The sequence below is a fragment of the Haplochromis burtoni genome, unplaced genomic scaffold (genome assembly GCF_018398535.1).
Source record: "Haplochromis burtoni strain Fernald_Lab_line unplaced genomic scaffold, NCSU_Asbu1 Contig_871, whole genome shotgun sequence".
Lineage (NCBI taxonomy): Eukaryota > Metazoa > Chordata > Actinopteri > Cichliformes > Cichlidae > Haplochromis > Haplochromis burtoni.
In genome coordinates this window covers 60953-67978 of record NW_024583232.1, presented here as the reverse complement: position 1 = coordinate 67978, position 7026 = coordinate 60953, and the positions used below count along the sequence as shown (strand labels likewise).

At 39.7% G+C, this 7026-nt stretch overlaps 1 long non-coding RNA gene across 1 annotated transcript; it reads left to right on the top strand.

Annotated features, from left to right (window-relative positions):
• The first annotated feature begins 2258 nt into the window (after positions 1 to 2258).
• LOC121812831 lies at positions 2259 to 5959 on the top strand. Its single transcript, XR_006053356.1, has 5 exons — positions 2259 to 2306; positions 2393 to 2554; positions 2945 to 3046; positions 4937 to 5021; positions 5256 to 5959. It is a non-coding gene; the product is annotated as an uncharacterized LOC121812831 (long non-coding RNA).
• Positions 5960 to 7026: the final 1067 nt, after the last annotated feature.

Sequence of the window (7026 nt, the reverse complement as noted above, 5' to 3'; positions counted from 1 at the left end):
TGGAGTGGACATATTTTTCCTCTAAAGAGGAGGAGAGGACAGGGCCAGCTGCTGCTGGGCGAGACAGACGTCAGCCAAGATGTTCAAATGGCACATAGCTTCAGTTTTTTATTACTTTATGATAATTCTGCATTAAGTGATAAGAACAAGTAATCTGATGTCCTGTAATCATTATGATGCTATAATTTGAGACAAAATAAAAGATACAATGAATAAAATACATCGTATCGAATCAGTATCGTCGATACCACCCTGAACTCTTTGAGGCCTTTTTTCTTTTTTCTCCTCTGTTGCTATTTATTATAGTAGACTTATATGTTCAGTACTTATGTTTTAAAATTTCTGCATTTTTTTAACCTGAATTACACATAGGCCTGTGTGTTTAACACAGGTTTGGAAGGAGAAGCTAAACCTATTAATGTTAAACCTGGATTCTTTCTAATGACCAGCAGGGGGTGACTCTGTTCTTTTACACGTGATTGCAGTGAAAGAACAGAGCCACTGCAGTTCATCAAACACATGCATCGTGTAATCTTTCCATTTTTGCTTGTGGGCAAAGATCTGATCTAAACCCACTTATTTAGGTTTAGTCACTGAAAACTAGATTTTAAGATCAGGCAGGAACATTGTTTCTTTGGCACTGATGTCTCAGCATACGAATGATACCATGATGAGCAGTCAGACAGCAGCCTTCATGTAACGTGTAACACATTACTGCACTCCCTGGTTTGGTTTGTATCTTAGCTTTCAATTTAAAGCTTTCAGGAACAAGTTTTTGGCTTAAGATTTTTTAAAAAGAACAAAAACAAAAAAGATAAAAAATTGGAAAAAAAAGGCTTTTTGTTAATAGTTAAATTTGTTTTGGATAATTGGATAAATTGTGTCCTTCCATGAAGAATAGTCAGTCCTCCACCATGCCTGTATTTCAACCAATAGAAAGCTGGTGCTCAGAGGAAGAGGGCGGGCTTTACTTGGTGTCAGTGAGAGAAATGAAAAAAAGCTCAAATGAGTGAGAAGGACGATGAAGGAAACATCTGTGCTGTGTCTGCTCTGTAAGTAGAATCTCTGTGTTTGTTTGAATTCTTGTACTTTGACTGTCTGCTCTCCTGATAACTGATGATGGAGGAGAAGACATGAAAAACAAATCAGGCTGAATTCAAGTTCAAACACCACGAGGACCAACTGCAGGTCTGAACTGACTCTTTATCTTTGCTCAGGAGTCGAGGAAACACAGCAGGCAGTGAAAAGATCAAATCATTCACTCATTATATCAACACAGCTGCACAGTGGACACATGACTTTGTGGGATTTACTTTTTCAGTCGCTTGTTGTCCAAACTTTATTGAAATATGTTGCTGGCATCAAATAGAAAATGAGCAGATACATCAGAGAAGATAGTTTGTGTGTTTGTCAGCTGTTTGTGTGGAGTTGTTCTTTATGTTCACCTCAAATCAACCTGAGTGTCATTTCTCTTTAGTTCTGATCTCACTGCTGAGCTGCACAACAAACCAAGGTCAGTAACCTTCTTCTGTCACAGTTTAAACCTGAGAAATGCTCACTGATATGACCTGATTGGGTTCATGGTTCACAATGTAAAGTCTAACAGATCATCAGTTTCACATATGAATGAAATTATTTATTTAACAAAACACCTTTTACGTCATTCTGTTGTTTTTGACAAAAGTCTAACCGGTCATCAATTTTTCATTGTAACCCTCACAGCTCGTCTGACTGTGAGTCCCAGCAGCTCTCAGTTCTTTGAAGGAGACTTTGTGTCTCTGAGCTGTGAGGAGGACGACAGCTCTGCTGGATGGACTCTGAGGAGAAACACAAGCAAAGGAAACACAGCTCAGTGTGGAGATGGATGGGGAAAAACAGTTGGTTCTTCCTGTAACTCAAGCTACCATGTGAGACAGTGGAGTTTACTGGTGTGAGTCCAGAGAGGGTCCCATCAGTAACATGGTTAACCTGACAGTCACTGGTAAGCTGAGTGTGTGGAGTTAGTGTTGATGAAGCTGTGTGTAAATGGATGAAATGCTGTAGTTTGTCTCTGTGTTGAGGTGGATCAGTGATCCTGCAGAGTCCTGTCCTCCCTGTGATGGAGGGAGATGACGTCACTCTGCTCTGTAAAACAAAGACCACTCCCTCCAACCTCCCAGCTGCTTTCTATAAAGATGGCTCCCTCATCAGGAAGCAGCCTACAGGTCACATGACCATCCAGCATGTTTCCAGGTCTGATGAAGGCCTCTACAAGTGTGACATCAGCGGTCATGGAGAGTCTCCATCCAGCTGGATCACTGTCACAGGTGACACACTCACCTGTCTGTGTTTCTGCAGCTTTCAACATTCACAATGTGACGACAACTTAATGACAGTGTTTGCTTTATTTTAGGGGAACACACCACCACACCTCCACCTACATCCACGCCTCCACCTACATCCACCTCACCTTTTGTTCTCTCTGCGTTATCATGTGTTGGATCAGTGTGTGTTGTGGTTCCACTGGTGTTACTGGTTCTCCTGGTGAGACGATGTGTTCACAGGAAACCTGAAGGTGAGACTCAGACTTCCTGATTTTTCATGTCTGAGTTTGTTTAGTACAGTGGTTCTTAACCTTGCTGGAGGTACCGAACCCCACCAGTTTCACATGTGCATTCACTGAACCCCTCTTTAGTGAAAAATAAAATATGATTTATTTTTTCAATTTCAAGACATAGATATGTTTTTTTTATTGGTGCACAGAATGAGCCATGCATGTCAAGGCGGAGGCTCTGCCGAACCCCTGAGACTGACTCACCGAACCCCTAGGGTTTGATCGAACCCAGGTTAAGAACCACTGGTTTAGTAGAATAAGTTCACATTTATTATGACCACAGTAAGAATTTAAGTTTAATCTCTGTTTAAATATTTAATTTAGATTATTTTTCATTTTTGAAAATTTCAGAATATCATAAAGATGTTTTAGAAGATGAAATCATCACTCATGTCATGTACGACGCCATCAAGATATCAAATCAGCAGCAGCAGCCAATCAGACAACAGAGAGGTAATATTATGTCGAGGAGCATGTTTTCAAAATTTCTGCTGAGTTGTCGGATTTTCTTCTAAGAGTGTTTCTGTGTAACTTTACAGTTTGGGGATATTTACAGAAAATATGAGTGAAGAATTTATTGGAGCTGCAAATGTGTGACTTTTTGTGCATTATGAGTATAGTTTGGTATGAAATGGGTACGAGAACATTTTCTCAATCATGTTTTTAACAGTGGTTAACTGAAGCTAACAGCTCTGCAGTCGTCCAGCATCCTGTTTCTGATAGAAAGAAAACACTTCAGCTGCAGCTGTTTCAACACAGAGCTGCTCATGGTTTATCTGAAAAAAAATCTGTCCTGTCTCTGTTTCAATACCAGAGGTGGCAAAAGTACAGATATTTTTTATCTAAGTAGAAAATATCTGTACACTGAACCTCACACGGTGGTTCGGGGTGGGGAAAATCCCATCAGTAGGCTATGATCTGCTGCCCTGAGGTTTCCTGTTCTCTGTAAATTGAATTCAACAAGTTGTGAGCAGATGTTTCAAATGCTATCTTGACTGATTTCCGTCCAATACACTTACAGTACACTGTGTACACACTGTCCTTATACTAGACTGAATAAAGTTAGTGTGAAGGTGAAATTTAGTAAATGAATGTCAGTGTCATCAGCTTAGTTTCAAATTGATCTCTGCTACATTTGATGTAAGCTAACTCTGACCATGAAATCACAGCCACTGTGCAGCAGTCAGACACTAAATCCATCACAGTGTGACAAACCTAAACTGCAGATTGTTTTCAAGGAAGTTTTTGAATAAAGCATAACACATATTTTTAACTCTAAGCTCTCTTCTTCCTCTCCTTTCCTCTATTCTCATCTTTCTCCATCTCTGAGTGAAGTTAGCTCTCTTTCTTTTCAGTCCCTGTGAGCTGCTAATGGTCCCAAAGCCGGACCTTTAGCTAGCAACACACTGTGAGACAAACTGCACACAAACAGTTTGTGTGTTTGCTGATGTTTATTAAGTTGATAGACATGTTGCATTTGAAATTACCTGCTTCTGAAACAACGTTACTCCCTTTATGCTCATTCCCCTTTTCGAGGGCTAGCTAGATACTAAAGCAACCAGAATCTATGAACATTAGCATTCGTTTTAGTGCTGTGCAGAAAAAAAAAGAAAAACACCATCTTTAACTATGACACACAGTTTTGCCTATTTCTTATATTTTATACCACATACCAAAATACTATTGTTTTTAGGCTCAAATCATTTTGATGTTTGAAGGTGCACAGCGATTGGAAATGTTTGAAACCAAAAGTAATGAGTCTGTTTCAAAAATGTAAAGAGTGGAAAGTACAGATATTTGTTTAAAAATGTAGAGAGTGAAAGTAAAATGTTGTCAGAAAAAAGAACTACTCAAGTAAAGTACAGATACCTGAAAATTCAAATAAAGTAGCAAAATGGAAGTATTTGTACTTCAATACTTCCCACCTTTGATCTACACTTAAATTCACATTCATACTTTTATAAAGTTAATAATGTAGTAGTTTCCATGACTCTCTGACATGTTGAACACATTAATCTTGCTGAAGATTCTAATTAACATGAGCCTTCTCTGTACCTGATTGTAACTAAGGCTGAATAGCAGCCTTAATGCTGTGATGTTTGCTTTGTGCTCCATGGTGAAATACATCAGTCAGCATTTACGGCGGATGGCAGCTTTGTGGTCATCCTGTGTCAAAGAAACCTCCCATGTGTACAACTGTAGTTGTTATAGTTGTTATCGCTTAATCTCTTTACTGTGCCACTTTACAAAAAAGAAGAATGTTTTGCAATAGCTTTAGTGCAATAACACAAAAGCAATGCAGTTGTTGTGCGTGCAGCAATTTAGATGTGTTTCATTCTACAGAGACAGATTCGGTTGTAGTCTACCCAGGAGGGAGAACTGAAGACGTCAGTTATGGCCGGACAGCCATCAGAACAAAGAGTCCCAGGTACAGCTGCTCTTTATCTTTAACTTAGGACAGAAACAAGCTAGCTGCTCATCCTGTTGCCATGCTAAGCTAACCACATCCTGGCTCAACCTCAAACCGCATCCCAGTTCACACTTAATCAGTCTGAACTGGGAATGTTTGTGATGCAGAGAGGTGGAGACTGGAGGTCTTGATTAAACTACAAAGCTTGCAATCATGTTTCCTGTTGTTTGAACTGTGTATGTTTGTGTTCAGACTTTAAACCAGAGCCAGACGTCGTCTACTGTTCACTGAAGTAGTCCACCAGTCCAACCACTAACGTCCAGCTACTGGTCTCTAACTGGTTCATCCCAGCACCTCAGACTAGAGGACATCCACATGTTACAGAGATTTTTATAAGTATTTTCATCTTGGTTGAAAAAGCTAAAAATCACCAAACGAAACTTTTTTGTGTTTCCTGGATTTCTGCAACATCAACAAATTTTCGCTCTCACTTGCATTTCTCACGTGGGTCTCTGGGTTTCTAAAATACGTCCTGTGGAAATTTTGATTTGTTGCTGTTTTGCTGTGGCTAACCGACACCCACCTGTCTGCAGAATACAGCGAAAACCAACGAGCTGCAAACAGAAAAAAACAGGATCATCATGCTTTGGTTAGAGCAGCTTCAGTACAGTAAAGGTGTCTGTTTGATGTCGAAGGCTTTTTTCTCACCTTGAAACCAACCAGCAGCAGCTGACACAGAAATTTTTTTTTTACAGAGCTGAATGGTTTTGGTTTCTGCTGAACTTGAAGCTCATGAATTTGTGACTCTGATGACTTCTTGACTTTTGTCACACATGTATTTTAAACTAATTTTAATATTGAACAAAGATAACCCAAACCTGGAGTGTTTGTTAACCTTCTGACAAATGTAAAAAAGAAAAATAAAGACAGAAATGAGATACCAGTGTGTGTTTTTGTTTGTTCTATTTTTATTATTTTATTTTCGAAATTTATGAACAATGGGGGTTTTTTTTAATCCTGAAGGAAAATGTCCCATCATCTGTTTGTACCAAGCTGAAACATGCTTGGATTGTGCAGCAGAACACTGATCTGAAACACACCAGCAGGTCCGTCTCTGCCCAGCCTCAGGCTTCAACAGGACTTAGGAGGCCAGGGACGACCTGAGCCGCCCCAGTGTTTTGGCGCTGGATCACTGCATCTGACTGCTGGTTAGGGACTCTGTCTCCCGTCTTTCAGCCCTGTTAACTCACCACTGGACTCCTGCCCTCCAGAGGGGCTCTTCATTCCTGGCCTTTTCAGTGGACAGGTTCTGTCTCATACACTTTTGAAGTGTGAGATGGAAAATTTGACTTATTTGGCTGTGGCTACCTAATACACATTTTCTGAACGCAGAAAACAAAGAATAAACAAAGTGCATTGAGATGCTTGAGAACAGGAAATGTGTGTTTGAGAATGAATAGTTTTTATTTCTGAATAACAGGACATGTAATTTTGCTCTTGTGGTGGAAGTGTTTGCATGATATTTATTGTTTCCTCATCTCACCTCTGTTCTTTCTTCAAAATTATTCAGCGCAATGTTTGATTCTGTCCTCATGATGGCACTGTTGTTTCATTATTAAAATTGTAGGACTGCAGAGGTATAACAGTGTTTTAGAAGTGAACTGCACAGCTCCAAGTATTCATCCAAGTCATTGAATCCAAGTGTTCCAATCACTTCCATAGTGACAGGAGTGTAAAACTTCCTCTCTACTAAATATTCCACAGTCAGCTGTTAGTGGTGTTATTACAAAGTGGAAGATTCTGGAAATGACAGCAACTTAGCCATGATGAAGTTTCCCATATAAAATCATAGAATGGGGTCAGCACAAACTTTCTGCAGAGTCAGTTGCTACACAGCAACAAGCTAGCAGCTGCATGCAAGCCTCACCAAACTCAGTGAATGGATCATATGCAGTGGTGTAAAGGATGCCACCAGTGGACTTATTGTTACTGTTATTGTGCTCTATAATAATAACACCACAAA